Raw genomic sequence first — 27776 nt, forward strand, 5'->3', positions numbered from 1 at the left:
CAGGTTGACGGACGAGGTCAGACAGGAGTCTCCCTGGACTATGATGTTTGCGGATGATATTGTGATTTGTGGTGAGAGTAGTGAGCAGGTTGAGAAGAGCCTGGAAAGGTGGAGATATGCGCTGGAGAGAAGGGGAATGAAAGTCAGAAGGAGTAAGACAGAGTACATGTGTGTGAATGAGAGGGAGGGCAGTGGAGTGGTGCCGTTGCAGGGAGAAGAGTTGGAGAAGGTGGAGGAGTTCAGGTACCTGGGGTCAACAGTGCAAAGTAATGGAGAGTGTGTTAGAGAAGTAAAGAAAAAAGTGCAGGCAGGGTGGAGTGGGTGGAGAAGAGTGACAGGAGTGATTTGTGATAGAAGAGTATCTGCTTATAAACTTGAAAGGGAAAGTTTATAAGACTGTGGTGAGACCTGCGATGTTGTATGGATAAGAGACAGTGGCATTGGGTAGAAGACAAGAGGTGGAGCTGGAGGTAGCAGAGCTGAAGATGTTAAGGTTTTCGTTGGGAGTGACAAGGATGGACAAGATCAGAAATGAGTTTATTAGAGGGACAGCGCATGTAGGATGTTTTGGTGACAAGGTGAGGGAGGCGAGATTAAGATGGTTTGGACATGTGCAGAGGAGGAACATGAATTATATTCGTAGAAGAATGCTGAGGATGGAGCCACCAGGTAGGAGGAAAAGGCCAAGGAGGCGGTTCATGGATGTGGTGAGGGAAGACATGCAGCTAGTTGGTGTGAAAGAGGCAGATGTGGAGGACAGGGTGGTATAGAAATGGATGATATGCTGTGGCGACCCCTAATGGAAGCAGCCGAAAGAAGAAGAAGAAGAAGAAGATTATTATTAAATATTATTATTATTATTATTATATTTTAACATTGACTACTAATATATGTTACACGTTACATATAAAACAAACTTTTATCAAGCGGACAGTCAGAACGTGTAACATATATTAGTAAGGTGTAGGTTTACTGATCAGCCGCTCCCCACAAGGTTGTGGGTTCAAGCCCTGCCATCGGAAAAGATCAATTTGAATTTTTCTTTTGAAATGAAATAGTTTGTCTACTTTGTGACATTAAACTAAATTTAAAAAAACATTATTTTGCAGAAAACACACTGATCAAAATTAGAGAACAACAATGACTGTAGCATGGAAAAAGATTACAACAAAACTTTCTGAAGGTTACAACAGTCAGCAATTAGTAGGAAGTGTACAGGCCTCTGCTCTGAATGACTTTAGCACATCTGCGGCCACAGGACAGCACTAGTCTCTCACACTGCTCTGGTGTGATTTTGGTCCACTCTTCTTCCAGTCTCCTACACAGTTCGGTGACTGTAGTGGGTTTCTTGGCCATAACTTTGTCGCCAAGGATTTTCCAGAGGTTCTCTATTGGGTTGAGATCAGGACTCTGGGCAGGCCATGTCATTATTTCAATGTTTTCAAATTCAAGGAACTGCTTTACCTGTTTTGCTGTGTGACATGGAGCGTTGTCCTGCATGAACACTGGGGGCTGATTGGGTGATGAACGCATGGAAGGAACCATATGTTGTTGAAGAAGGTTCTATTAAACATGTGCATTTACTCTGCCATGTAGCTGTATAAGAGGCCCAACTCCTGCTGCAGAAAACATGCCCCAAACCATGACACTTCCTCGTCCACCGTCCACTTTTCACTGACTTCTTTACACACTTTGGGTTCAGTCTTTCTTCAGTTTGTCGCCGAACATAATGTTTCCCATCGGACCCAAATAAATTAAACTTGCTTTCATCACTGAAGTGAACTTTGGACCAGTTCTCCTCTGTCCACACAACATGCTACTCAGCAAAGCTTAGTCTAGCCTTTTGATTCCTTCTGCTAATCAGAGGTTTGGTCACTGCAGAGTGGGCTTTCAGTCCAAATGCTCTTAAACGTTGAGGCACTGTATGACGAGACAGATCCTTACCCTGTTCAGTGCTGAACTGGTGAACAATTCCAGCTGCAGTGTGGAAATGATTGCCCATTGAGATCCTCTGCAGTATCCTGTCCTTTCTTGTATTTGTCTTCCGTGGACGACCAGCCTTCTTGGCGGACTTGAATAAGTTTGTGATGTTGTAAAGATTCAATATTCTTGAAATCACAGATTTGGAACGACCAACTTGTCTTGCTATGGCTGATAGGGTCATCCTTTTGGCCTTCATCTGGACAATCTGCTGCCAGAGGCTTTCAGTCACTTTGGAACGGCCCACCATCTTGCAGAGTCAGTGAAACTGGAAATTAGGCTGCCAGTTAAATAGGGGTTGACAGATAATCAAGGAAATTAGCACCAGGTGCCAGATTAACACCAATAACTGGGAGGTATCTGAAAGTGTTCTCTGATTTTGATCAGTGTGTTTTCTGCAAAATAATGGATTTTTTTTTAAATACCTTATTTATTTTGTGGAAAAGGTGTTCTGGTAGCATGGTATAGACAGGACAAAAACTCCCTCAACTGTTGAGCAGTAAGGATGACATTATTTCAAAATTGTTCAATTGTTTATAAATTGTTCTCTAATTTTGATCGCCAGTGTATATAGGGCTGTCAATCACATAACATATTAAGTAATTTATTTTAGGGAAAGGATAAATTAGAAATTATGTAAGTATGTTTTGATAAACTGTAATCACACAAACAAAAATATAAAACAGATACACAATTATATGTTATAAACAATTTTAATATGGTCTGTTGGAGCAGAATATTTAATATGGAGATCTGTTATACTGTTATAAGATCTAAATTACAGTAATAATCTAGTTTTATAAGACTGTATGTGGCGCAATCCTAATCCGTTGAATTCCTCCTGTATGTATACATATGTAACCGGTCTCTTTCATTCAGCAACTTAACTGTCATTATGAACCTGAATACAAGTGTATATTAATGTACATGTGTAAATAAACGTTTCACAAAGCACAGGTTGGAGTTTATAATTTCACTTACCCGGTTTCCGACTTTTAAGTCTGATAACATTTGTTACATTATATAATATTCATCTTACATATCTGTTTAATATAAAAGCGTAAGTCTAAGTTGTGCATTGATGCATTAAAGCTCTAAATCAGCTGCAATGAACCCACCTGTGTGTTGTTTTCATGTCCGCCAAACTGAAGCTTGTCCTCACAATGTACAATTTCACAACAGGCTTAAACGCGAATGTCCGAGAAACGCAAAAATCCCAGTTCACCTAGGACTATTACAGAGTCTGGTTTTCAAACTGGAAGCGGAAGTAAAATTCTGGAAAACATTTACCGCAGAAAACAGAAAGGTGGCGCCAATCTGCCTGCTTTAGACCTCAATAGGGAGAGGAAAAGGTTTTTCATGTTAGGTGAAGTCATTATGTAAATAACATCTCATCACACATGGAGAAAAACCCTGCTGAAAAAAATCACAAAATTGCATGATTTCCACTACAAATACCATTACAAACCATCATCTCTTGACTACTGTTCTATCAAAACCAATACCAAATGGTTTACGATTCCTAGTGTACATTGTAGAAAATTACTGAAACCTGTATTTGTCCTACTGAACCTTTATGGTATCCACTAGATAAAACATGTCACCAAAACAAGGCAACAGATTACCAGTATACAACATTACAATTTTAAACCAATTCAATTTCCATTAAAAAATATTACAAATTTTGTTGGGGTTTCTGTGGTTGAGGGTGCTAAAGGCACATTTCACTATAGCATTTTATCTTCTGAAAATGCACATGTAACCACTAATCATCAACATATAAACATGTCTAGTATGTAAACAAATGTATGGATGAATTAATTTGTCTTAAAAATGTATTAAAAACAACAAGATTTATAATTAGACATGAATTAAATAATAATGTTTTACATTTTCTGTGTTTTAATTTCTCTGCCATTCTGAACAATTTGATGACGACGGATACATTTCTAAAAAGAAAAGGTAAATAAAAACTTACGCTAACTCTTTAATTCACTTCACTGTTTGATTGCTGATCATTTTCACGCACATATGTGTACAAAACTTTAAATAAATGCTTTTATTTATGCAAATAAGTATTTAATATGGATACACTGAGCAAACACTCTAACAGGAACGGCTCAGGTTTACAAATGAACTTCATTCTGCTGCTTCTAATATAATGAAACTGTCTACCAAAAAACAAACAAGTGTTGCATTTTGAAGAGCATGCATTAAAATTTACATTTAAATAGAAGAAACTCAAACAGCATGCAAATGTATGAAGTTACAAACAAGTCACATCCTCCTTAAACCATCTGATGTGGTTGGTTTAAATAAAGAATGATGTAATGTTCCCTTACAAATATTCATACTCTACATTGAGTGTGTTGAGTGTGGAGTCACTGATCTGTACTTCTGAACAAACTCACTGGTAAGATAATGCTTTATATACTAATATATCCTCAATATACTGTATAGATTTATCAGTAAGTTAATAAATTAACTCTTCAAATAATTTTATAAATAAATTAAAAAAATAGACATAATATTTCATATAATAATTAAATATTTTTTATGTTTAATATAATTCAAATAGTTTTTTTTTACCACCAAGATGGTTTTTTTTTTTTTACACAAAAGTTATTTCTAAACATATACAAACAATACACACACACACACACATACACACACACACACACACACACACACACAAAGATATTTAGAATATCCATCTAAATTACAACACAATTTTTTTATTTGGACCAAAAATACTTTATGGCATGTTGTATAGTGGAACCTTATCTTTCCTACTAAATGGGGATTCACAGCAGTGGACGCGTTTGTGACTCATTATTACAATCATAGTCATTGAAAAACCGTGATCTAAAATCAATGCTCGAGGTTTAGACCTTTAGAATGATGTATACTTATTAATGGTTTTTTTTTTTTTTTTTTTTTTTTTTTTTTTTTTTTTTTTTTTTTACTTTTATTTATTCTATTGTTAAACATCACCTGAAAACAATTAGATATTGTGTAAGAGTGCAATTATGTACCAAATAGAGTCCCACCACCACCAATGTTTGATTATGATCAATGTTTATCCAAAGGCAGATAAAACCACAGGACTAAATTTGTCTATTGTCCACAGGCAGAGAATTAGTGGTTGGATACACAACCTCACACTGATATGGCATGGCAAAGAGGACTCACACTGTACATGCGAGGTCTCTTTGTCTTGTTTGTTGTTGAGACTCAAGGTAAGAGCTTCGGCATGCAAATGGATTTCTTATGTGTAATAATCGTTTTTTTAATATTTGATGTGTTTCTTATCATATTTCTCATATTTGAAATCACATTTCAATACCACAGTGATCCTGGATTCATAATTCTGCTGGATTTTAAAGTGTTGATTCATATAAAAGCAGCTCTGACAATAGTTCACTCAAATACATGATCGTTTTAAAGTAACAGCTTGTTACCGTAAAAATTTAATTTAAATATTACTACAGAAATGTCACTATTGAGTGACCATGAATGGCATCACTTGTAATGAAATTTTATATTTTTTACATATGGAGTTTTGGAATGGAGTCTCCAATATATGCATTCAGTACAGGAAAGTCTTCAGGGAAGTAGACTAGCTGTGCTTTCCTTCTCTTATTCACTTCAATATCCTGTGGATGAAATGACTGTTTATAGCTAATATAATCTATATCAGGGGGAACCAACCTTTTTGAGACTGAGAGCTACTTCTTGGGTACCGATTAATATGAAGGGCTACCAGTTTAATACACACAGATTTCAGTTTGATCTGAAATAACAAATTTGCGCAATTTACCTTTTATTATATGTTATTAATAATTAATTATATACATCTATGTGAAGACACTGATCATGTTAATGATTTCTCATAATAATTATCAACAATGATTTAACAACGTAGGAAACAGCTATTTTTAGAAAAAAGCCACCGGGCTACTCATGTGGTCTGTGCAGGGCACCATGTTGGAGACCACTGATCTATATGATAACAGGAATTTACTTGTCTCACAGATGGCCCACAACTACCACAGCTGTGGTAGAAGAGGAATACAGCACTTGCAACAGGATTTACTCTTGTTGGAAATTGAACAGGGTGGCAACAGTAACCCTGCTTTGTGTTTCTCTGTGACTCTTTTAAATGTGACAAAATCTGTACACTGTTAAACATTCATATATAAACTATTTTACAAATAACTAATCAATGGTTTTTCCATGTTTCTAGTTCCCTGTGTGGAATTAACTGTAATTAATTGCACCCCCAATAATTCACAATCCCTGTATAATGAAGATAAAAATGCCCTTTGGAATAAAACCATACGCCCTGTTGCACGTCCAAGCGATGTCCTAAATGTCAAACTAGGCGTTACTATTGCTGGAATCCAGGATGTGGCGAGTATTCCCTTATGTCTCTTTTCATTATTCTTTAATCCTATAATACATTTAATTTGACCTAATATCCTCCTCTGCAATTTGTCTTTCCAGAGTGAAAGGACCAGGTCATGACAGTATTTATCCTATTAACAATTGTAAGTTTCACCCACGTTAGTTTTTTATCATGCTTTGATTCCTTTCTTATTCTTCACTTTGTGAAAAACATACGTTTGAACTCCAATAGGACTGGTTAGTACCGTTTCTGAAGTGGGATATTAATACATGTGGAACAGACAAAATCTCATGTCCAGTGTCTGATCTGTGGCTGCCGGATATAGAAATTAAAGAGTTGTAAGTATCAGTATCACAATTGTGATATTAATTAGTTCTTCCTTTGATTGCCATCTTTATGTTTTAAATCTAGATAAAACTACAACTACATTTAAAATGATAAAAATGAATGCTTTCTGACAACATTGCAGAATGGATAAAGACAGAAGTCAGAGCATTCCCTTCCTACAGATAAATTACACTGGAGGGCTTCATTTAGTCAAAGTCAAAAGAGTTCCTGTTTCGTGTCAAATGAATATCTACAGGTTTCCGTTTAATATCCAGGAATGCTCAATTACTTTCCTTTCCCTCATTCATGAAGGTAATGCTGTAATAACTGTAGTTATTCTAGTACAACTTTGTAAAGTGACTATAGAGCCTACAAGAACAGATAAATAAAATGTCTGTGAGGAGATTTGGATTTTATAAATCTAGTTTATTTATTAGTTTATTTGTATTTTTTTAAATAAGTCTCCAGTATATTTATCAGTAAAATCTTAAGCATAACATTCTCAAAAACAAAGTTCTTAAGACAAAACCTTTAACACAGTGTCAAAGTTTCTCATTGAAAAGTTTTTTCTTGAAAAAAAATAAACAAGTTTGACTGTATAATGTTTGGAAACATAATCTTTATACGTTTTGACAGACACATGCATGTTCATTTTCTGGTATGAAGATCTTTAAGGTATAAACATTTACTTTGAACAAAACAAATATATAAATGAACTGATGTTACACTGGAGGTAGCAGAGCTGAAGATGTTGAGGTTTTTGTTGGGAGTGACGAGGATGGACAGGATTAGAAATGAGTGCATTTGAGGGACAGCGCATGTAGGTCGTTTTGGAGACGGAGAAGGTGAAGGAGAAGGTGAAGGAGGCGCAATTGAGATGGTTTGGACATGTGCAGAGGAGAGACGTGGTGTATAGAAGAATGCTGAGGATGGTGCCACCAGGAAGGAGGAAAAAAAGAAGGCCAAGGTGGAGGTTTATGGATGTGGTGAGGGAAGACATGCAGGTAGTGTTTGAAAGAGGCAGATGTAGAGGACAGGGGGTGTGGGGACCCCTAATGGAAGAAGCCGAAAGAAGAAGAAGAAGCCTTATGTTACCCTATTTTATTGTAAAAATCATAGCATGAATAACAGCTTACCACAATTTTGGCATGTGGACAGTTTCTCCAAACATTCATTTGAGATACTTTGCCCTGATTCTTGTAAAACTTGCCAAAGGTGTTCTTCACTGGTTAAATTTTTTCACTCAACCTTGCAATCCAGTTCATCCCAAAGCAGGATTTAGGTGCAGTGACTGGACAGGCCATTCCATGAGAGATAACACTCCAGCTCACTGTCTTGTTGTATGTAGAGGATTCCAATTGATCGCAATTCAGACTCATTTGGACACCAGACTTTCTTCCTGTCATTTACTGTCCAATTCTTGTGTGTTTTTGACTTTTAGCTAGTTTGTTTGTACATTAAAAAACATGCGTATTAACATGCATGTGTACCAAAAACCATAAAAGTTTTTCCAAACTTCTGAAAGCACTATATTAATATAAATATTTAAGCACCACTAATTATACTACTGTATATCGCCGCTGCGGCCCGGGTTCGATCCCTGGTCAGGGAACCAACCCCAGCCACTCTTAGTGCCGGTCCCAAGCCCGGATAAATGGGGAGGGTTGCGTTAGGAAGGGCATCCAGCATAAAAACATGTGCCAAATCAAACATGCGGAGGATCCGCTGTGGCGACCCCTAACGGGAGAAGCCGAAAGAAGATATATATCATATTACTTGTTTCACAGACCCTCCACAACATTAAAATAGCCACCTATAAAGGGGTAAAGTGTACGACATATTGTTTTATAGTCGTATTAGCATCATTTAAAAACAAATTATTTCTTCTAACACTACTGAATTGCTGAAAGAAAGAAATATTGTATCTTTGTATTGTTCATCTCCAAATGTTTTAGTCCTTACTTAATTTTTGGTGATATGCTACTCTTTCAGAAGATGAAAAGATCCTAACTTCTAAATCAGTGGAATTTTCTACAAAGTCATCTGTAGGTTCTGATTCGGGATGGAAACTCGATAATTTGACAAGCCGTTATTACACTTATACTCTTACCAGCAAACGGTATTTTTCTTGTCAGCAGTACAATGTGAGTATAACCCACATAAATCATTGTGCCTTTTTCAATTTCTCTAATAATATCTTAAAGAGAAATCATAGCTTATGGACTGAAGCAGTGCATCTCTTTGTGTTTCTGCCACAGCTAACCCTTAGACGTGAGGCCAGTCTCTATGTGGTGAACCTCCTTGTCCCCAGCTGCTTCCTGAGTCTGTTAGACCTGTGCAGTTTCATCTTGCCTCCTCAAAATATGGATCGCTCGGCTTTCAAAATGACCCTTATCCTCGGCTACACTGTCTTTCTGATCATCACTAATGATTTCCTGCCTAACAGTGTCTACCCTACTCCTCTAATAAGTAAGTCCTGCAGTACAGTCCAGAAGCATATATACCGTATGTATCGTGGGTGTGGTGGGAGAATATTTTATAACCAATGTTAACATAGCCTATACATACAACTTATTATATTTTTGTCAGAAGACCTAACTGTGCAATAATGATGTTCATTAAAGATGAAGAAATTCATTAATACGTGTTAATAATTAACCGTCTAAGAAAACACACCCCGTAGTTTGTTTAATAAATATTTTATTGTCAAGAACAGATGTAATTTTAATATTGCATGCTTGCTATCATAAAGGTTTTTAATCCCTTAAAATTAATGGTGTTATCGAAATAAGACTGGGTAAGATGTTTGAAGGTTGTAAACATTGCTTTGATTAAGTAAATGTCCTAATAAATGAATGATTTTGTATGTGCCACCATGGCACCAGTCTGGCATTAACCCTGAAACACTTGAGCATAGTTTTTGCAGTTACAAAACAATTTTACAGTACGAAATGTGACTTGCTGTACAATCTCGTTCTAATCAATTTGTTGCCAAAATACAATCATATCTAACAATGATCGAACCAAAAGGCAATTGCATATTAACATACTTTATTGTTTTTGTTTCTTTTTCTATGCAGATGTGTTTTTTCTCTCTCAGCTTGGGGCTGACGGTAGCCAGCCTTTTGGAGACTATGTTCATTGTTAACCTCAGGCCCTTCCCAAACAAATACCCCAAAGTACCCCGTTGGGTGCATGTTCTCATTCTGGACTTCTTGGGACGCCTCCTGTTCATATCCCACAAATGCCCTGATGCTCAAGTGGAAGTGGTTTTAAACTCATATGCAAAAGGTAACAGGAATAATAAAAATACTATTTAGTGCTACAGAAAACTGTTTGTAAACATTTTAAAATCGGGAAGGCACGAGGTCTGTTTAATATGTTGCGTAGATTACTTAAGGAATGTGCTGGGCCTTTAGGACCATTTATTTTTGCTCTGTCCCTTCAACAAAAAAAGGTTTTGGGTAGAGCCCAGAGCATTTTGTTACATGATTCCCACCATATGTATCTTGAGATTCACCTCCTTCTTGCTTCGGAATAGCACTCCTATTAGTTTAACTAATAGTTTGAATTAATTTTTCCCCTCTGCTGGGAAGTTTTTATATGTAAGGTAAACACCGTGTAGTAGGGAAATTGGGTGTTTGTAATGTGTGTTTGAGTTGATATGCTTGTATATTGCAATCAAAATACCTTGAACTGAACTAAACAACAGAGTGGAAGGACTTTATACATATAACATTTATTTACTTTATACAACATTTTATGTTGTGACACATTACATTGAGGGGAGGAGAATTCTCATGATCACTTACTGTAACTTTAAACGGTCATCAGTCACTTGTTTATCCATCCATCTATCTATGAATGAAAGGTCATGGGTTCAGATCCCAACACTACTGCTGGATGCTTCAGCAAAGCCCTTAACCCTCAATTGCTCAGCTGTATATCTAAGATAACTGAAAGCCAAATGCTATAAATGTAATATAAAATGTTCATTAACATTCTCACCACAATATGATTGATTATTTTCTTAGAACGGCAAACCTTGTTATATTTTACTCCTTATATAACAATACTAAGCCTAATGGAGAAATTATACACATGGCAACTCATTCTATAATTATAAATAGGAGTCTTTTTTTTATATCAGTCTTTTTTTTTTGTATGTCAGAAAAAGCACTGCTTTAAGATAGATAAGAATATATTTTAGATCACCTAAAGTTCATCCAAACTCATTATCATAAACATGACTGTAACAGTAGCTTATGTCTCATTATACTCTTCATGAAAGCAGGGAATCCAGACATAACAGCAATGATGTTTTCTCACACTGGAGAAAATGAAGGGATGGAGGGTTCTGCAGATGTGAATGAGCTTAAGAAAGTGGCCCAAGACTTGCTGACAATTCGACTGAGGGTGGAAGAACACCTGAGACCCAAGCAGGCTGAGATCGAATGGAATCTGATCGCAAATGTTATTGATCGCTTCTTGTTCCTGATTTATATCCTCTTTGTGATTGCAAGCTACATCACTATAATTGTCTTATGGTCCAGTTCCTAAGGGCACTAATCAAAGTAGAAAAGGAGGAACATGTAAAGTTATAAATCAAAAATTGGTTCAAGCATTTCTTCAACTTTGAATAAGGGTTTATTATTAACTATAAGGAAGCAGAATTAAAAATTTTTAAAGCACATTTCTTTATTACATTTATTAATAATCGAATAAATAAAAGCTATTCTGGAGTTGATTACTTTCCAATATTAATAACATCCTGATGTTTTGTTATTAGTGTAACTACTCTTGTTAACTTACCTTACAAATATTTGATATTATATTATACAAACAAAAATATTGGGACACCTGAATTTTCCAGACATAAGTGTCTTTACCAAACTTTCAGCAAAAGTCGGAGGCACACAACTGTACAGGACGTCTCTGGAGTGTAGTAGCAATAAATGTTCCCTTCACCTAAACTAGGAAACCCAAATTTGCTCCAGCAAGACAATGCCCTTGTGCACCATAAAATCTTGAGTGGAAGATCTTGAGTGGCCTGCTAATGAGCTCTGACCTCAAATGCATTTAATACTTTTAAGATTAATTGAAACACTGACTGCACCCCAGGCCTCCTTGTTACTAAAGCTCTTGTGGCTGAATGATCACAAATCTCCATAACCTTTCACCTAAATCTAAAAAAAACAGCAATTGGGGACTAGATGTGGAATTGAATGTTCAAAAAGCACACATGTCCACAAACTTTTGTCCAAATAGTTTATATACACCTATGATATTAGTATGTCTCTTTTTTTACCAGTCTCTCTTTTTCATCTTACTTGAAATTAATGATGTGAATAAAAATGTTTTTTTTTGGAAAAACTACAATGTCCTCTGTCTTTATTCCACCCTGACAGAAAGCCTCAGTGAGGCTAAAGTGACTAAAATGCTAAATAGAGGTCTCCTCACAGAACACTTCAGTTAGAAAAATTGATTCACCCTTTATAACCAATCAGAATCAGGGAAACCAACAGACATGTGATATTAACTGTGATATTAACCTTTTCAACTGTTGTCTCTTCAGTCCAGTCATAAACTTCACCAATACAGTAGGTACCAGATTGTATTCCACTATATGACTTCACATTGTACAGTTGAATCTCAATAAATTAGAATATCATTAAAAAGTTGATTTATTTTAGTAATTTAATACAAAAAGTATAATAAATAGGTATCACACACAAACCTATATATTTAAAGTGTCTATTTCTTTTAATTTTGATGATTAATTTTCTAAAACAATGTGAAAACTTCATAAGACCAAACAAAAAACATTTTTAGTGAATTGTTGGCTTTCTGGAAAGTATGTTCAGTTACTGTATATGTACTCAATATTTGGTAGAGGCTCCTTTTGATTTAATTACTGCAACTGCTTTAATTACTGCAATTACTGTGGCACTGTTGAGGGTGTATGAAAGCCCAGGTTTCTTTGACAGTGGCCTTCAGCTCATCTGCATTTTTTTGGTCTCTTGTTTCTCATTTTTTTGTATTAAATTACTAAATCAGCTTTTTAAATAATATTCAAATTTATTGAGACGCACCTGTAAGTGCTTATATCGCTTAGTGTCTAGTCTTGATAGAGCAACGAATTGTTTTATTTGTAATTTTTTTCCTTGATGATGTTTGATTTAATTACATGTTGTTTGGAGACATGAACATACTGGACATGTTTGCTCTGAATTTTCTACTTCCTCTACTTCTTAACTAGAAGTGTAGCATATAACTGTGACTAATGCTGTGTATATATATATATATATATATATATATATATATATATATATATATATATATATATATATATATATATATATATATACAGTGAGGAAAATAAGTATTTGAACACCCTGCTATTTTGCAAGTTCTCCCACTTAGAAATCATGGAGGGGTCTGAAATTGTCATAGTAGGTGCATGTCCACTGTGAGAGACATAATCAAAAAAAAAAATCCAGAAATCACAATATATGATTTTTGAAATATTTATTTGTATGATACAGCTGCAAATAAGTATTTAAACACCTGTCTATCAGCTAGAATTCTGACCCTCAAAGACCTGTTAGTCTGCCTTTAAAATGTCCACCTCCACTACATTTATTATCCTAAATTAGATGCACCTGTTTGAGGTCGTTAGCTGCATAAAGACACCTGTCCACCTTATACAATCAGTAAGAATCCAACTACTAACATGGCCAAGACCAAAGAGCTGTCCAAAGACACTAGAGACAAAATTGTACACCTCCACAAGGCTGGAAAGGGCTACGGGGAAATTGCTACGGGGAAATTGCCATTGGAAAGGGCTACGGGGAAATTACGGGGAGCTTGGTGAAAAAAGGTCCACTGTTGGAGCAATCATTAGAAAATGGAAGAAGCTAAACATGACTGTCAATCTCCCTCGGACTGGGGCTCCATGCAAGATCTCACCTCGTGGGGTCTCAATGATCCTAAGGAAGGTGAGAAATCAGCCCAGAACTACACGGGAGGAGCTGGTCAATGACCTGAAAAGGGCTGGGACCACCGTTTCCAAAGTTACTGTTGGTAATACACTAAGACGTCATGGTTTGAAATCATGCATGGCACGGAAGGTTCCCCTGCTTAAACCAGCACATGTCCAGGCACGTCTTAAGTTTGCCAATGACCAATGGATGATCCAGAGGAGTCATGGGAGAAAGTCATGTGGTCAGACGAGACCAAATTAGACATTTTGGGTCATAATTCCACTAAACGTGTTTGGAGGAAGAAGAATGATGAGTACCATCCCAAGAACACCATACCTACTGTGAAGCATGGGGGTGGTAGTATCATGCTTTGGGGGTGTTTTTCTGCACATGGGACAGGGCGACTGCACTGTATTAAGGAGAGGATGACCGGGGCCATGTATTGCGAGATTTTGGGAAACAACCTCCTTCCCTCAGTTAGAGCATTGAAGATGGGTCGAGGCTGGGTCTTCCAACATGACAATACCCAAAGCACACAGCCAGGATAACCAAGGAGTGGCTCTGTAAGAAGCATATCAAGGTTCTGGTGTGGCCTAGACAGTCTCCAGACCTAAACCCAATAGAGAATCTTTGGAGGGAGTTCAAACACCGTGTTTTTCAGCGACAGGCCAGAAACCTGACTGATCAAAATCCCTCCTGCAGTGTGTGCAAACCTGGTGAAAAACTACAGGAAACGTTTGACCTCTGTAATTGCAAACAAAGGCTACTGTACCAAATATTAACATTGACTTTCTCAGGTGTTCAAATACTTATTTGCAGCTGTATCATACAAATAAATAGTTTAAAAATCATACATTGTGATTTCTGGATTTTTTTTTTTAGATTATGTCTCTCACAGTGGACATGCACCTATGATGACAATTTTAGACCCATCCATGATTTCTAAGTGGGAGAACTTGCAAAATACTAGTTCAAATACTTATTTACCTTACTATATATATATATATATATATATATATATATATATATATATATATATATATATATATATACCCTTCCCGTGGGCTCACCACCTGCAGGAGGGACCGTAAGGGATGGTGCTGTGAGGATTGGCCAGCAGTCGAAGGCGGGGGTCTGCTTAGACTGCTGCCCCCGCGACCCGATTTACGGATAAGCGGGAGGAAATAAATGAATGGATGAATATATATATATATATATATATATATATATAAATTAGAATTTGCGATGGCGGCCCTTGAACCCACAATCTTGTGAGGAGCTGCTGATTGGTAAACCAACACCTTACACACTGAGCTGTCACTTCTGACTTTGGCAAGCAGTCAATAAGCCTAATGAACCAACATGGCGTCTTTTTCATACTTCAACACCATGAAACTCATTAAAAGTAGGCGAAACAAGTCTTTCAAAAATTCTAAGCAATAAAGCAATCTTTTCAACAGGTCTTTTTAATAAACAAATTGATTTACAGTTCAATGTGACAATGTAGACAAACTATTAGATTCTTCTTCTTCTTCTTCTTCTTTCGGCTGCTCCCATTAGGGGTCGCCACAGCGGATCATCTGTCTCCATACCACCCTGTCCTCTATATCTGCCTCTTTTACACCAACTACCTGCATGTCTTCCCTCACCACATCCATGAACCTCCTCCTTGGCCTTCCTCTTTTCCTCCTACCTGGTGGCTCCATCTTCAGCATTTTTCTACCAATATAATTCATGTCCCTCCTCTGCACATGTCCAAACCATCTCAATCTCGCCTCCCTCACCTTGTCACCAAAACATCCTACATGTGCTGTCCCTCTAAAAAACTCATTTCTAATCTTGTCCATCCTCGTCACTCCCAACGAAAACCTCAACATCTTCAGCTCTGCTACCTCCAGCTCCACCTCCTGTTTTTTACTCAATGCCACTGTCTCTAATCCATACAACATCGCAGGTCTCACCACAGTCCTATAAACTTTCCCTTTCATTCTTGCAGATACTCTTCTATCACAAATCACTCCTGTCACTCTTCTCCACCCACTCCACCCTGCCTGCACTCTTTTCTTTACTTCCCTAACACACTCTCCATTACTTTGCACTGTTGACCCCAGGTACCTGAACTCCTCCACCTTCTCCACCTCTTCTCCCTGCAACCGCATCACTCCACTGCCCTCCCTCTCATTCACACACATGTACTCTGTCTTACTCCTACTGACTTTCATTCCCCTTCTCTCCAGCGCATATCTCCACCTCTCCAGGCTCTTCTCAACCTGCTCTCTACTCTCACCACAAATCACAATATCATCTGCAAACATCATAGTCCAGGGAGACTCCTGTCTGACCTCGTCCGTCAACCTGTCCATCACCACTGCAAACAGGAAAGGGCTCAGGGCCGATCCTTGATGCAGTCCAACCTTCACCCTGAACCAGTCTGTCGTACCTACTGCACACTTTACTGCCGTCACACTGTCCTCATACATGTCCTGCACCACCCTCACATACTTCTCTGACACACCTGGCTTCCTCATACAATACCACAACTCCTCTCTCGGCACCCTGTCGTACGCTTTCTCTAAATCCACAAATACACAATGCAGCTCCTTCTGTCCTTCTCTATACTTCTCCATCAACATCCTCAAAGCAAATAAGGCATCTGTGGTGCTCTTCCTCGGCATGAAACCATACTGTTGCTCACAGATGGTCACCTCTTCTCTCAGCCTGGCTTCCACTACTCTTTCCCATAACTTCATGGTGTGACTGATCAACTTAATTCCCCTGTAGTTACTGCAGGTCTGCACATCTCCCTTATGCTTAAAGATCGGTACCAGCACACTCCTTCTCCATTCCTCAGGCATCCTCTCCCCTTCCAGAATCCTGTTAAACAATCTGGTTAAAAACTCCACTGCCATCTCTCCTAAACATCTAAACGCTTCTACCGGTATGTCATCTGGTCCAACCGACTTTCCATTCTTCATCCTCTTAATCGCTGCTCTCACTTCCTCCTTACTAATCCTATCTACATCCTGCTTCACCAACTCCACATCCTCCAACCTTCTCTCTCTCTGATTTTCCTCATTCATCAGCTGCTCAAAATACTCCCTCCATCTTCTCAACACACTCTCCTCACTAGTCAACACATTTCCCTCCCCATCCTTTATTGCTCTAACTTGCAGTACATCCTTCCCAGCTCGGTCCCTCTGCCTGGCCAATCGGTATAAATCCTTTTCTCCTTCCTTAGTGTCCAACCTCTTATACAGCTCCTCATATGCCTTTTCCTTGGCTTTCGCCACATCCCTTTTAACCTGCTGCCGCATCTCCTTGTACTCCTGCCTACTCTTCTCATCACTCTGTCGATCCCACTTCTGTTTTGCCAATCTCTTTCCCCTAATGCTCTCCTGCACTTCCTCATTCCACCACCACGTCTCCTTGTCTTGCTTTCTATTTCCAGATGTCACACCAAGTACTTTTCTAGCTGCCTCCCTCATCACTCCTGCAGTAGTTGCCCAATCATCCGGCACCTCTTCACCACCACCAAGCCCCTGTCTGACCTCTTCCCTGAACCTCACACTACACTCTTCCTCCTTCAGTTTCCACCATCTTATTCTTCTTTCAAACCTTACTTTCCTCCTCTTCTTCTTCGCCTCCAAAACCATCCTACAGACCACCATCCGATGCTGTCTAGCTACACTGTCCCCTGCCAACACCTTACAGTCTCCAATCTCCTTCAGGTTGCATCTCCTACACAGAAGATAATCCACCTGTGTGCACCTTCCTCCACTCTTATACGTCACCCTATGATCCTCCTTCTTCTTAAAATACGTGTTCACCACTGCCATTTCCATCCTTTTAGCAAAATCTACCACCATCTGCCCTTCCACATTCCTCTCCTTAAAACCATACCTACCCATCACCTCCTCATCACCTCTGTTCCCTTCACCTACATGCCCATTAAAGTCTGCCCCAATCACCAATCGTTCTTTCCTAGGTACACCATCTACCACTTCATCTAATTCACTCCAGAATCTTTCTTTCTCCTCCATCTCACAGCCAACTTGTGGAGCATAGGCACTGATGACATTTATCATCATCCCTTCAACTTCCACCTTCACGATCATCACCCTATCAGAAACTCTCTTCACCTCCACTACACTCTTACTGTATGCTTCTTTCAGAATCACCCCTACACCATTTCTCTTCCCATCCACACCATGATAAAACAGTTTAAACCCACCTCCAATGTTCACACAACATTGTTCACACAACAGCACCTCACACATTGTTCACACAACATTGTTCACACAACATTGTTCACACAACAGCCCCTCCTGAACACACAACACATCTACCTTTCTCCTCTCCATCATATCAGCAAACTATTAGATTCAAAAAGATAAATTAAAATTGACCGTCTGCAAGGGTGGGGCTTGAACCCACAACCTTGTGGGGAGCTGCTGACCGGTAAACCAACAACTTATCCACTGAGCTATTATTTCTGCCTTGTGCAAGCAGTCAATAAGCCTTATGAACCAATATGGCTTCTTTTTCATACTTCAACACAATGTAACTCATATTAAAAATAGGCCAAACAATTCTTTCGAAAAATTCAAAAAAATAAAGCAATATTTTCAACAGGTCATATTAAGAAACAAATAGATTTACAGTTTAATATCACAATGTAGACAAACTTTTTAATTTAAAAAGATACATTAAGATTCACCTTCTGCAAGGGTGGGGCTTGAACCCACAACCTTGTGGGGAGCTGCTGATTGGTAAACCAACACCTTACCCACTGAGCTATTATTTCTGACTAGTGCAAGCAATCAATAAGCCTTATGAACCAATATGGCTTCTTTTCCATACTTCAACACATTGTAACTCATATTAAAAGTAGGCCAAACAATTCTTTCAAAAAATTCTAAGAAATAAAGCAATATTTTGGACAGGTCTCTTTAGGAAACAAATAGATTTACAGTTTAATATCACAATGTAGACAAAATATTAGATTTAAAAAGATAAATTAAAATTGATCTTTTACGAGTCTGGGATTGAACCCATGACATTGAGGGGAGTTGATAATCGGTAAACCAACAACTTACCCACTGAGCTATGACTTCTGACTTGTGCAAGCAGTCAATAAGCCTTATGAACCAATATGGCTTCTTTTCCATACTTCAACACAATGTAACTCATATTAAAAGTACGCCAAACAATTCTTTCGAAAAATTCAAAGAAATAAAGCAATATTTTCAACAGGTCTCTTTAAGAAACAAATAGATTTACAGTTTAATATCACAATATAGACAAACTATTAGATTTAAAATTGACCGTCTGCAAGGGTGGGGCTTGATCCCACAACCTTGTGGGGAGCTGTTGATCGGTAAACCAGCACCTTACCCAATGAGCTATTACTTCTGAATTGTGCAAGCAGTCAATAAGCCTTATGAACCAATATGGCTTCTTTTCCATACTTCAACACAATGTAACTCATATTAAAAGAAGGCCAAACAATTATTTAAAAAAATTCAAAGAAATAAAGCAATATTTTCAACAGGTCTCTTTAAGAAACAAATAGATTTACAGTTTAATATCACAATGTAGACAAACTATTAGATTTAAAAAGATAAAATAAAATTGACCGTATGCAAGGGTGGGGCTTGAACCCACATCCAGGTGGGGAGCTGCTGATCGGTAAACCAACACCTTACCCAATGAGCTATGACTTCTGACTTGTGCAAGCAGTCAATAAGCCTTATGAACCAATATGGCTTCTTTTCCATACTTCAACATAATGTAACATTAAAAGTAGGCCAAACAATTATTTCGAAAAATTCTAAGAAATAAAGCAATATTTTCAACAGGTCTCTTTAAGAAACAAGTAGATTTATGGTTTAATATCACAATGTAGACAAACTATTAGATTAAAAAAATAAATTAAAATTTATTGTTTGCAATGGTGGGACTTAAACCCACAACCTTGTGGGGAGCTGCTGATCGGTAAACCAACAACTTATCCACTGAGCTATGACTTGTGACTTGTGCAAGCAGTCAATAAGCCTTATGAACCAATATGGCTTCTTTTCTATACTTCAACACAATGTAACTCATATTAAAAGTAGGCCAAACAATTCTTTCAAAAAATTTAAAGAAATAAAGCAATATTTTCAACAGGTATCTATAAGAGACAAATAGATTTACAGTTTAATATCACAATGTAGACAAACTATTTTATTTAAAAAGATAAATTAAAATTGATCGTCTGCAAGGGTGGGGCTTGAACCCACAACCTTGTGGGGAGCTGCTGATCGGTAAACCAACACCTTACCCACTGAGCTATTATTTCTGACTTGTGCAAGCAGTCAATAAGCCTTATGAACCAATATGGCTTCTTTTCCATACTTCAACACAATGTAACTCATTAAAAATAGGCCAAACAATTATTTCGAAAAATTCAAAGAAATAAAGCAAAATTTTCAACAGGTCTCTTTAAGAAACAAGTAGATTTAAGGTTTAATATCACAATGTAGACAAAATATTAGATTTAAAAAGATAAATTAAAATTTACTGTTTGCAAGGGTGGGGCTTGAACCCAGAACCTTGTGGGGAGCTGCTGATCGGTAAACCAACGCCTTACCTACTGAGCTATTATTTCTGACTTCTGTAAGCAGTCAATAAGCCTTATAAACCAATATGGCTTCTTTTCCATACTTCAACACAATGTAACTCATATTAAAAGTAGGCCAAACAATTCTTTCAAAAAATTTAAAGAAATAAAGCAATATTTTTAACAGGTCTCTTCAAGACACAAATAGATTTACAGTTTAATATCACAATGTAGACAAACTATTTTATTTAAAAAGATAAATTAAAAATGATCGTCTGCAAGGGTGGGGCTTGAACCCACAACCTTGTGGGGAGCTGCTGATCGGTAAACCGACACCTTACCCACTGAGCTATTATTTCTGACTTGTGCAAGCAGTCAATAAGCCTTATGAACCAATATGGCTTCTTTTCCATACTTCAACACAATGTAACTAATTAAAAATAGGCCAAACAATTATTTCAAAAAATTCAAAGAAATAAAGCAAAATTTTCAACAGGTCTCTTTAAGAAACAAGTAGATTTAAGGTTTAATATCACAATGTAGACAAACTATTAGATTCAAAAAGAGAAATTAAAATTTACTGTTTGCAGGGTGGGGCTTGAACCCACAACCTTGTGGGGAGCTGCTGATCGGTAAACCAACACCTTACCCACTGAACTATTATTTCTGACTTGTGCAAGCAGTCAATAAGCCTTATGAACCAATATGGCTTCTTTTCCATACTTCAACACAATGTAACTCATATTAAAAGTAGGCCAAACAATTTTTTCAAAAAATTTAATGAAATAAAGCAATATTTTCAACAGGTATCTATAAGAGACAAATAGATTTACAGTTTAATATCACAATGTAGACAAACTATTTTATTTAAAACGATAAATTAAAATTGATCGTCTGCAAGGGTGGGGCTTGAACCCACAACCTTGTGGGGAGCTGCTGATCGGTAAACCAACACCTTACCCACTGAGCTATTATTTCTGACTTGTGCAAGCAGTCAATAAGCCTTATGAACCAATATGGCTTCTTTTCCATACTTCAACACAATGTAACTCATTAAAAATAGGCCAAACAATTATTTCGAAAAATTCAAAGAAATAAAGCAAAATTTTCAACAGGTCTCTTTAAGAAACAAGTAGATTTAAGGTTTAATATCACAATGTAGACAAAATATTAGATTTAAAAAGATAAATTAAAATTTACTGTTTGCAAGGGTGGGGCTTGAACCCAGAACCTTGTGGGGAGCTGCTGATCGGTAACCCAACGCCTTACCCACTGAGCTATTATTTCTGACTTCTGTAAGCAGTCAATAAGCCTTATAAACCAATATGGCTTCTTTTCCATACTTCAACACAATGTAACTCATATTAAAAGTAGGCCAAACAATTCTTTCAAAAAATTTAAAGAAATAAAGCAATATTTTTAACAGGTCTCTTCAAGACACAAATAGATTTACAGTTTAATATCACAATGTAGACAAACTATTTTATTTAAAAAGATAAATTAAAAATGATCGTCTGCAAGGGTGGGGCTTGAACCCACAACCTTGTGGGGAGCTGCTGATCGGTAAACCGACACCTTACCCACTGAGCTATTATTTCTGACTTGTGCAAGCAGTCAATAAGCCTTATGAACCAATATGGCTTCTTTTCCATACTTCAACACAATGTAACTAATTAAAAATAGGCCAAACAATTATTTCAAAAAATTCAAAGAAATAAAGCAAAATTTTCAACAGGTCTCTTTAAGAAACAAGTAGATTTAAGGTTTAATATCACAATGTAGACAAACTATTAGATTCAAAAAGAGAAATTAAAATTTACTGTTTGCAGGGTGGGGCTTGAACCCACAACCTTGTGGGGAGCTGCTGATCGGTAAACCAACACCTTACCCACTGAACTATTATTTCTGACTTGTGCAAGCAGTCAATAAGCCTTATGAACCAATATGGCTTCTTTTCCATACTTCAACACAATGTAACTCATATTAAAAGTAGGCCAAACAATTTTTTCAAAAAATTTAATGAAATAAAGCAATATTTTTAACAGGTCTCTATAAGAGACAAATAGATTTACAGTTTAATATCACAATGTAGACAAACTTTTTTATTTAAAAAGATAAATTAAAATTGATCGTCTGCAAGGGTGGGGCTTGAACCCACAACCTTGTGGGGTGCTGCTGATCGGTAAACCAACACCTTACCCACTGAGCTATTATTTCTGACTTGCGCAAGCAGTCAATAAGCCTTATGAACCAATATGGCTTCTTTTCCATACTTCAACACAATGTAACTCATTAAAAATAGGCCAAACAATTATTTCGAAAAATTCAAAGAAATAAAGCAAAATTTTCAACAGGTCTCTTTAAGAAACAAGTAGATTTAAGGTTTAATATCACAATGTAGACAAAATATTAGATTTAAAAAGATAAATTAAAATTTACTGTTTGCAAGGGTGGGGCTTGAATCCAGAACCTTGTGGGGAGCTGCTGATCGGTAAACCAACGCCTTACCCACTGAGCTATTATTTCTGACTTCTGTAAGCAGTCAATAAGCCTTATAAACCAATATGGCTTCTTTTCCATACTTCAAAACAATGTAACTCATATTAAAAGTAGGCCAAACAATTCTTTCAAAAAATTTAAAGAAATAAAGCAATATTTTTAACAGGTCTCTTCAAGACACAAATAGATTTACAGTTTAATATCACAATGTAGACAAACTATTTTATTTAAAAAGATAAATTAAAAATGATCGTCTGCAAGGGTGGGGATTGAACCCACAACCTTGTGGGGAGCTGCTGATCGGTAAACCGACACCTTACCCACTGAGCTATTATTTCTGACTTGTGCAAGCAGTCAATAAGCCTTATGAACCAATATGGCTTCTTTTCCATACTTCAACACAATGTAACTAATTAAAAATAGGCCAAACAATTATTTCAAAAAATTCAAAGAAATAAAGCAAAATTTTCAACAGGTCTCTTTAAGAAACAAGTAGATTTAAGGTTTAATATCACAATGTAGACAAACTATTAGATTCAAAAAGATAAATTAAAATGTACTGTTTGCAGGGTGGGGCTTGAACCCACAACCTTGTGGGGAGCTGCTGATCGGTAAACCAACACCTTACACACTGAACTATTATTTCTGACTTGTGCAAGCAGTCAATAAGCCTTATGAACCAATATGGCTTCTTTTCCATACTTCAACACAATGTAACTCATATTAAAAGTAGGCCAAACAATTTTTTCAAAAAATTTAATGAAATAAAGCAATATTTTTAACAGGTCTCTTTAAGAAACAAATAGATTTACAGTTTAATATCACAATGTAGACAAACTATTAGATTCAAAAAGATAAATTAAAATGTACTGTTTGGAAGGGTGGGGCTGGAACCCACAACCTTGTGGGGAGCTGTTGATCGGTAAACCAACAACTTACCCACTGAGCTATTATTTCTGACTTGTGTAAGCAGTCAATAAGCCTTATGAACCAATATGGCTTCTTTTCCATACTTCAACACAATGTAACTCATATTAAAAGTAGGCCAAACAATTCTTTCGAAAAATTCAAAGAAATAAAGCAATATTTTCAACAGGTATCTATAAGAGACAAATAGATTTACAGTTTAATATCACAATGTAGACAAACTATTTGATTGAAAAAGATAAATTAAAATTGATCGTCTGCAAGGGTGGGGCTTGAACCCACAACCTTGTGGGGTGCTGCTGATCGGTAAACCAACACCTTACCCACTGAGCTATTATTTCTGACTTGCACAAGCAGTCAATAAGCCTTATGAAACAATATGGCTTCTTTTCCATACTTCAACACAATGTAACTCATTAAAAATAGGCCAAACAATTATTTCGAAAAATTCAAAGAAATAAAGCAAAATTTTCAACAGGTCTCTTTAAGAAACAAGTAGATTTAAGGTTTAATATCACAATGTAGACAAAATATTAGATTTAAAAAGATAAATTAAAATTTACTGTTTGCAAGGGTGGGGCTTGAACCCAGAACCTTGTGGGGAGCTGCTGATCGGTAAACCAACACCTTACCCACTGAGCTATTATTTCTGACTTCAGTAAGCAGTCAATAAGCCTTATAAACCAATATGGCTTCTTTTCCATACTTCACGAAATGTAACTCATATTAAAAGTAGGCCAAACAATTCTTTCAAAAAATTTAAAGAAATAAAGCAATATTTTTAACAGGTCTCTTCAAGAAACAAATAGATTTACAGTTTAATATCACAATGTAGACAAACTATTAGATTAAAAAAGATATATTAAAAGGTACTGTTTGCAAGGGTGGGGCTGGAACCCTCAACCTTGTGGGGAGCTGCTGATCGGTAAACCAACACCTTACCCACTGAGCTATTATTTCTGACTTGTACAAGCAGTCAAAAAGCCTTATGAACCAATATGGCTTCTTTTCCATACTTCAACACAATGTAACTCATATTAAAAGTAGGCCAAACAATTCTTTCGAAAAATTCAAAGAAATAAAGCAATATTTTCAACAGGAATCTATAAGAGAAAATAGATTTACAGTTTAATATCACAATGTAGACAAACTATTTGATTTAAAAAGATAAATTAAAATTGATCGTCTGCAAGGGTGGGGCTTGAACACACAACCTTGTGGGGAGCTGCTGATCGGTAAACCAACACCTTACCCACTGAGCTATTATTTCTGACTTGTGCAAGCAGTCAATAAGCCTTATGAACCAATATGGCTTCTTTTCCATACTTCAACACAATGTAACTCATTAAAAATAGGCCAAACAATTATTTCGAAAAATTCAAAGAAATAAAGCAAAATTTTCAACAGGTCTCTTTAAGAAACAAGTAGATTAAAGGTTTAATATCACAATGTAGACAAAATATTAGATTTAAAAAGATAAATTAAAATTTACTGTTTGCAAGGGTGGGGCTTGAACCCAGAACCTTGTGGGGAGCTGCTGATCGGTAAACCAACACCTTACCCACTTAGCTATTATTTCTGACTTCTGTAAGCAGTCAATAAGCCTTATAAACCAATATGGCTTCCTTTCCATACTTCAACACAATGTAACTCATATTAAAAGTAGGCCAAACAATTCTTTCAAAAAATTTAAAGAAATAAAGCAATATTTTTAACAGGTCTCTTCAAGAAACAAATAGATTTACAGTTTAATATCACAATGTAGACAAACTATTAGATTTAAAAAGATAAATAAAATTTATATTTTACGAGGCTGGGATTGAACCCACGACATTGAGGGGAGTTGCTGATCGGTAAACCAACACCTTACCCACTGAGCTATTATTTCTGCCTTGTGCAAGCAGTCAATAAGCCTTATGAACCAATATGGCTTCTTTTCCATACTTCAACACAATGTAACTCATTAAAAATAGGCCAAAAAATTATTTCGAAAAATTCAAAGAAATAAAGCAAAATTTTCAACAGGTCTCTTTAAGAAACAAGTAGATTTAAGGTTTAATATCACAATGTAGACAAAATATTAGATTTAAAAAGATAAATTAAAATTTACTGTTTGCAATGGTGGGGCTTGAACCCAGAACCTTGTGGGGAGCTGCTGATCTGTAAACCAACACCTTACCCACTGAGCTATTATTTCTGACTTCTGTAAGCAGTCAATAAGCCTTATAAACCAATATGGCTTCTTTTCCATACTTCAACACAATGTAACTCATATTAAAAGTAGGCCAAACAATTCTTTCAAAAAATTTAAAGAAATAAAGCAATATTTTTAACAGGTCTCTTCAAGAAACAAATAGATTTACAGTTTAATATCACAATGTAGACAAACTATTAGATTTAAAAAGATAAATTAAAATTTATATTTTACGAGGCTGGGATTGAACCCACGACATTGAGGGGAGTTGCTGATCGGTAAACCAACACCTTACCCACTGAGCTATTATTTCTGCCTTGTGCAAGCAGTCAATAAGCCTTATGAACCAATATGGCTTTTTTTCTATACTTCAACACAATGTAACTCATTAAAAGTAGGCCAAACAATTATTTCGAAAAAGTAAAAGAAATAAAGCAATATTTTCAACAGGTCTCTTTAAGAAACAAATAGATTTACAGTTTAATATCACAATGTAGACAAACTATTTTATTTAAAACGATAAATTAAAATTGATCGTCTGCAAGGGTGGGGCTTGAACCCACAACCTTGTGGGGAGCTGCTGATCGGTAAACCAACACCTTACCCACTGAGCTATTATTTCTGACTTGTGCAAGCAGTCAATAAGCCTTATGAACCAATATGGCTTCTTTTCCATACTTCAACACAATGTAACTCATTAAAAATAGGCCAAACAATTATTTCGAAAAATTCAAAGAAATAAAGCAAAATTTTCAACAGGTCTCTTTAAGAAACAAGTAGATTTAAGGTTTAATATCACAATGTAGACAAAATATTAGATTTAAAAAGATAAATTAAAATTTACTGTTTGCAAGGGTGGGGCTTGAACCCAGAACCTTGTGGGGAGCTGCTGATCGGTAACCCAACGCCTTACCCACTGAGCTATTATTTCTGACTTCTGTAAGCAGTCAATAAGCCTTATAAACCAATATGGCTTCTTTTCCATACTTCAACACAATGTAACTCATATTAAAAGTAGGCCAAACAATTCTTTCAAAAAATTTAAAGAAATAAAGCAATATTTTTAACAGGTCTCTTCAAGACACAAATAGATTTACAGTTTAATATCACAATGTAGACAAACTATTTTATTTAAAAAGATAAATTAAAAATGATCGTCTGCAAGGGTGGGGCTTGAACCCACAACCTTGTGGGGAGCTGCTGATCGGTAAACCGACACCTTACCCACTGAGCTATTATTTCTGACTTGTGCAAGCAGTCAATAAGCCTTATGAACCAATATGGCTTCTTTTCCATACTTCAACACAATGTAACTAATTAAAAATAGGCCAAACAATTATTTCAAAAAATTCAAAGAAATAAAGCAAAATTTTCAACAGGTCTCTTTAAGAAACAAGTAGATTTAAGGTTTAATATCACAATGTAGACAAACTATTAGATTCAAAAAGAGAAATTAAAATTTACTGTTTGCAGGGTGGGGCTTGAACCCACAACCTTGTGGGGAGCTGCTGATCGGTAAACCAACACCTTACCCACTGAACTATTATTTCTGACTTGTGCAAGCAGTCAATAAGCCTTATGAACCAATATGGCTTCTTTTCCATACTTCAACACAATGTAACTCATATTAAAAGTAGGCCAAACAATTTTTTCAAAAAATTTAATGAAATAAAGCAATATTTTTAACAGGTCTCTATAAGAGACAAATAGATTTACAGTTTAATATCACAATGTAGACAAACTTTTTTATTTAAAAAGATAAATTAAAATTGATCGTCTGCAAGGGTGGGGCTTGAACCCACAACCTTGTGGGGTGCTGCTGATCGGTAAACCAACACCTTACCCACTGAGCTATTA

The 27776-nt window shown here is 36.5% G+C and overlaps 1 long non-coding RNA gene and 1 pseudogene across 2 annotated transcripts in view; both read left to right on the plus strand.

The window, feature by feature from the left end:
• Positions 1-1095: 1095 nt before the first annotated feature.
• Positions 1096-27776, plus strand: part of LOC310716069 — a 378359-nt gene continuing 351678 nt past the window's right edge. The window contains exon 1 of the long non-coding RNA XR_014530474.1: positions 1096-2348. This is a non-coding gene — a long non-coding RNA (uncharacterized lncRNA). The remainder of the gene's footprint in view (positions 2349-27776) is intronic.
• Positions 6637-12014, plus strand: LOC310715499 (5-hydroxytryptamine receptor 3A-like; annotated as a pseudogene). The gene is made up of 6 exons (XR_014538241.1): positions 6637-6726; positions 6858-7027; positions 8708-8859; positions 8974-9184; positions 9796-10006; positions 11010-12014. The product of XR_014538241.1 is annotated as a 5-hydroxytryptamine receptor 3A-like (transcript).

Source organism: Silurus aristotelis (genome assembly GCF_946808225.1).
Source record: "Silurus aristotelis genome assembly, chromosome: 20".
Taxonomy (NCBI): Eukaryota; Metazoa; Chordata; class Actinopteri; order Siluriformes; family Siluridae; genus Silurus; species Silurus aristotelis.